Source organism: Ursus arctos, unplaced genomic scaffold (assembly GCF_023065955.2).
Source record: "Ursus arctos isolate Adak ecotype North America unplaced genomic scaffold, UrsArc2.0 scaffold_26, whole genome shotgun sequence".
Lineage (NCBI taxonomy): Eukaryota > Metazoa > Chordata > Mammalia > Carnivora > Ursidae > Ursus > Ursus arctos.
In genome coordinates, this window is record NW_026622941.1 from 41,227,009 (window position 1) to 41,233,190 (window position 6,182).

The following is a 6,182-nucleotide window of genomic DNA, read 5'->3' on the forward strand; positions in this document are numbered from 1 at the left end:
TTAGCGGCGATCTCAAGATCACTTCCTAATAAAACTGCTGCCTCCATCTGAGTTGGCTTCCCTTCTTAATTCCTCCCGCAACCCAAAATCAGTGTTTCTGAAAAAGTGATCTGCACTCACTCTGCTTCCTGAACACCCATGTATTTTTCCACTCTTTGTGATCCACCCCGGAAATGGCTTTCTTGTTAGCTAAGTGATATCATCATTGGCTGTCTATGGTCAGAACCCACAAACTCTTCAGCTCTTGCCACATTTGAAATGTTGTACCACTCCTGTTCCAGTTCTTTCTTTGGATTCCATCATACTGTGTTTGCTGGGTAGCTCTCCTATTTTGTTTTGTTTAAAGATTTATTTATTTTAGAGAGAGAGAGGAAAAGAGCATGAGTGGGAGAGGCAGAAGGAGAGGGAGAGAGAACCTCAAAGCTGACTCTGCACTGAGCACGGAGCCCAACACCGGGCTGGATCTCACAGCCCCGAGATCACGACCGGAGCTGAAACCAAGAGCTGGTTGCTTAACCGACTGAGCCACCCAGGCGCCCCTAGTTCTCCTATTTGGATTGCCCTTCCTCAGCTTTCTTCAGTTGCTATTTTTCTTCTCTTTCCTCCTACTCCTTAAATGTAGGCATTCCTTAGGTTCAATCCTTAGTCCTCTAACTCTACCTAATCTTGGCAACTTCGATGTAATACCAGGACCCACCCAGCATTAGAGACATTTGTGGGACAGGTTGGAATAATGGAAAGAACAACCTCTTAAGAGTAAAGTAGACCAGGGTTCCGGGTCTAGCCAGCTGGGAAACTATGGGTATGTTATTAAATCTTTGTGTTTCATTTCTTTATCTGAAGTGGGGATGATACCAACTTCATAAAGATGCTCCCTCTATTTTTTTGTTCCCCAAACGTACCAGTGTTCTTTCTTGCCTCCCCATCTTTTCACATGCTGTGCTTCTGTCGGAACATTCTTGATTTATGCATCCTTCACCTGGCTGACTCCTACGTCACCACTGAGGTGTCACTTTAAATGCTTCTTCCTGCAAGAGCCTTCCCTGAGGCTAGTGTCTGAGTGAGGCCTGTCTTCTATGTAGTCCTATGTGCACTAGGCTGTATTCTTCCCTTCCATAGCACTACCCCCACAAATTGCTTTTGCTGTTTGTATTTCTCCTTGAGAGCCAGGACTTTTGTCATGTTCAGTGGTGTATCCTCAAGGAGGACTCCAAGGCCACGGTCACATCCCTTCATAGCCATGGCACCATTTCACGTTCTCGATGGTGATTCCCAAATGCCATTACTCCCTGCACCCTCTTTCCCTAAGCTACAACTGCCTCTTGGACTTTCTCCCTGGCTGTCCACCTAGAAAGTCAACATTTCTAATTATCCTCCTTTCTATTCAAACCAGGTTGTTCTTAAAATTTTCCTACATTCCCAGCATTTGGGACTTAAAAATTGAAAGTCATCATGGATTCCTCACCCTCCCTCACATCTAATAATGCCAGTTACCGTTGCCTACCTGCACAAGGTCAATTGTCCCCTTCTATTTCAACTGCTACCTTTTTGCTTGGGCCTCCACAGCACTGACCTCACAGCTTCAATGTCCCCCAATCGACCTGAGCATTTCCGTTCCCCACTTACAAATGTCCTATTGCCTGCGGAGTAAAGAAGGAAATGGGAGGTCTTATTAACTGAGTGCTACCTCATGCCATGTGGAGGATGTTTTACACACACACCACATTCAAATACAGAACAGACTTCATCTGACAAAGCTCCTCCCGCCACGGTTCCTGCCTTCTTTCCACCTCATCTTCCACCTCTCCACCATGCAAAGCCTTCATTCCAGTTGAATTTCATTTTCTTTCCCAAACACATGGCCTGACCCTATGCTGGCTCCTTCTGTTACCTCCACTCACAGTTCTAATAGCCGCTTCTCAAGACCTAACTCAAATGCTCCCTGCTCCTTAAAGCTTTTCCTGATTCTCACAGGATGTGATTTCTACTGCACCTGAATCTTTGCAGGGGGTTTTTTGGCTCATATTTTTCCCTTTATTAATTATTTGAGTTTATTCTCTGATTTCTGTCACTAGATTATGAGTGTCATATAGCTATACATACGTTATTTGTATCTTTCATTGCACCTAGCAATATACTTAGCACTCAATAAGCATTTGTGATATCGGACTTTAGCTTGGATTTGACTTTACATATACGTAACCTGTAACAGTGCTTTTTCAAACTGGGTTTCAATGCGTTTTATTGAATGATGAAATCAGTTTAGCGGGTCACAATCAGAATTTTAAAAAAGTGAAATGGGAAACATCAAAGACTGTCACAAGTACTAAGGTAGGTATTGCTTTTAAACTTTAAGAATGTGTGTATAGTTTCTTACCATTGCAGTCAGAAAAGGCAGAAAAACACCGCTGTAATACATATGCATTATTTCAGTCAGCTGATTATAAGCTCCTTGATGAGAGAAAGCAGATCTGGCAAACCCTAATCTTACCATCAGCGAGAGCCAACCCCCTACTCTGAGTCCCACTCATACCAGGAAGCTGTCAGGGGAAGTCAAACAGGGACTCAACACAAACAGCAACGTCCTGTCCTTAAGTGAGCTTCTCTTGTATCAAGAGAGACAAAAAAATTAATTCCTGAAGAAATCCTACAAGTACTTACGCAGATGAAGAGCTATAGAATAGGCCTGGGATTTGGAGCCAGAAGACCTACTTTAGAGTTTATTAGCTGTGTGATGCTGAATGAACTGCTGGGTTTCTCCGAGCTTCAGTTTGACCAACTGAAGGAATAAAATACATCCCACCTCACATAACTTTGTTAAAACTAGGTCCTCGGGGTGCCTGAGTGGTCAGTTGGTTAAGCGTCTGCCTTTGGCTCTGGTCATGATCTGCAGGTCAGGGGAATCAAGCTCCAGGGTGGGCTCCCTGCTCAGTGGGAAGTCTGATTCTCCCTCTCTCTCTCTTCCTCTGCCCCTCCCCACCCCTTGGTCCCTCTCTCTCAAATAAATTTTTTTTAAAAAATTAAGTTTTATAAACACACACGAGGTTATTTTGTGAAGTATAAAAGTGTTCAAAAATTTTAGGTAAAAACCTGCATGTGTTATTCAGTAAACAAGTGAAAATCGATGTGGTACAAATTTTACAGTTAAACGTGCACTAGGAAATAAAAATAAATGTGCACTAGGCATGATTTTCGTCTTGTTTTTGATTGTGAGTGACAGCCAGAAACCCATTCAGATCTGTTGTGCTCAAAGGGAAATGAATCTCTCACATCAGTGGGAAATCCAATGGCACATCTAGCTTTGAGCTGGGCTGGATCTGAGGACTCAAATATCGCCAAGCCACTGTCCACCTGTCTCCTTCTCTCTCTCACTCTGCGCTCTGCATCAGTCCGAGCATGACTTCATTCTCCGGCAGGTTCTCCTTGCTCGGTGGGACAACAGCCACCGTCTGCCCTGGACTGATGTCATCCTCACAGCTTGCAGGTTAGAGTACCTCTTCCCCTGCTGTTCCAGCAGAAGTGTCAGGGAGGGCTCTGTTTGTTACCTAGCATGGGTAGGTATTATCAGCTGAAAACAGTGCTCCAGGGGTGCCTGGAACACGAGCTGACCCTTAGAGCTAGGGGGTGTGGTCAGCCCTACCTGAGTCACCTGGACTGACAAAGAGATTGGTGGGGAGTCTTCTGTAGGGATGGGGTCAGAGATTCCGAATGACAGAGATTCCGAATGACCAAGTTTCTAAAGCTGAATAGAATTGGTTTAGAAAGACTTCATGGATGGGGCGCCTGGGTGGCACAGTGGTTAAGCGGTTAAGCGTCTGCCTTCGGCTCAGGGCGTGATCCTGGCGTTATGGGATCGAGCCCCACATCAGGCTCCTCCGCTATGAGCCTGCTTCTTCCTCTGAGCCTGCTTCTTCCTCTCCCACTCCCCCTGCTTGTGTTCCCTCTCTCGCTGGCTGTCTCTATCTCTGTCGAATAAATAAATAAATAAATAAATCTTAAAAAAAAAAAGAAAAGAAAGACTTCATGGTTTCTTCTGTTTAACTTCACCATACAACAGAAATCGGACCCAGGGGAAGCTCAGTAAAGGGTGCAAGTGAGGATAATGAGCCCCGTACAGTGAATGTCAGGACTGATGGTAGAGGTCCTGGGTGACCCTACCAACACTGGGTGGGGAGAACTTCCCTCTAGTTTTCTTACCTCTGTCCTTTTGCTCTAATTGCTGTGGACGTGCCAGGCAGCACAAAGTGGCTCTTGAGGGTGGTTCCTGCTGATGCTGGGTAAAGGTCCCTTATCCAAAGTCAAGGACTAACACAAAGGAAAAATTCCTCTGATCTCAGTCCTTAGCAAGGGTTATGGTTATGTCCCCTGTAAGAAGAAAAGCTTGGGGTGGGGCATGTGTGTGGAGGGTGGAAGGGAGTGGGAGAAGTCAGAAAGCAAGAGACTCGCCCTCCCTAATTGATTGGTGACAATTTCCCTGAACTTGGAACCCCTAAACCAATCCCTACTTGGCCCTGCTCTTCATCCAGCGATGCCCTTATCCTTGAATTGACCTGACTTCTGGCATGTTTGATGTTAATTCTTTACTGTCCACAGTGGCTAGATTGGTCTACATTTTTTTTAATTGTCAGATGGATATGTCCTTTGCTTATCTGTTTATATTAATTTTCATAGAGTACGAATTCTTAGACCATGTTCATGAAAAATATAGTCTACATTTAGTTCAGTGTCTACCTTAATTGCCCATTATAAGCAGGCGCTGATAAAGGCTTTTTGATGATGATTAAGACTGTAAATTACACTAGAAATCAAAGGCTACCTGCTGTAATTTTGGACTGCTGCCCCTCTGGAAATGCTAACCTCCTCTCTCATAAGTCTTTTCTTGCAAACTGGTTTCCACTGGACTCAGCTGACACCTTTCAGTTTGATGGCCAGGAGACCTGGGTTCTAATCTCAGATTCATCAACATCCATGTGATTCTTAACATGCCTTAGTTTCACATTCTTCTAGTGCAAGACAGAAGAGGTTCACAGGACTTGCAGGTACGGACGAGAGGTAAAATAAGAAACTAGATGGGGGGCACCTGGGTGGCTCAGTCGGTTAAGCATCTGCCTTCAGCTCAGATCATGATCTCTGGGTCATAGAATTGAGCCCCGCGTCGGGCTCCCTGCTCAGTGGGGAGTCTGCTTCTCCCTCTCCCCGTGCTCGTGTGCTCTCTCTCTCTTGCTCACTCTCTCTCTCTCAAATAAATAAATAAAATTAGAAAGGAAGGAAGGAAGGAAGGAAGGAAGGAAGGAAGGAAGGAAGACGGAGAAGGAAGGAAGGAAGGAAGGAAGGAAGGAAGGAAGGAAGGAAGGGAGGAAGAAAGGAAGAAAGAAAGATGGGGTAGATGTGGAAGGGCTTCAAAATTAGGATACAAGGATCCTGTCAGAAGTCTCTCTCCTTCAGGGCCAGCTCTGAGACACTCTTCTTTCTCCCTGCAAACGCAGTTCTCCTTCCAGGATCCTCAGGTTCCCGCTGTGAAGGATGAACCATCCTTGCGTATCATCTTTTCCAGAGATTCCTCCTGATGACTCTCTTCACCTCATTTTTGCCAACTGCTTCTTCTTTACAGGCCTCCAAACAGCTACTTTCCTTAGCCTGGAGATCATTTATAGTCCCATTCTGTTATTTCTAAGAGAAAGACTTAGAGGGAGGAGGCAATAAGATGCCTAGGGTGCCCGAGACAATTACTGAAATGGGACATGTGGTAGAGTCAAATGATGAGCCCCACATGTTTCAGGAGACGGAAAGGAACAGGCAAAAAGAAACTCCAGGTGAATTAAAGACCTAAAATTGTAAAACAAAACTTTCAAAATTATTTGAAAAATAGAGAATATTTTTATGATCTTAAGATAGAATTTAAAAGACCAAACTATGGGAACGCCTGGGTGGCTCAGTTGGTTGAGCGTCTGCCTTCGGCTCAGGTCAAGTTCCCAGGGTCCTGGGATCAAGTCCCACATCGGGCTCCCTGCTCAGCGGAGAGCTTGCTTCTCCCTCTGCCTCTGCCTGCTGCTCCCCCCTGCTCGCCCTCATTCTCTCTCTGACAAATAAATAAATAAAAATCTTTAAAAAGTAAAAAAAAAAATTAAAAATAAAAGATAAAATTATAAAAAAGCAGGAGTTATAAGAGCCAATTTTGATAA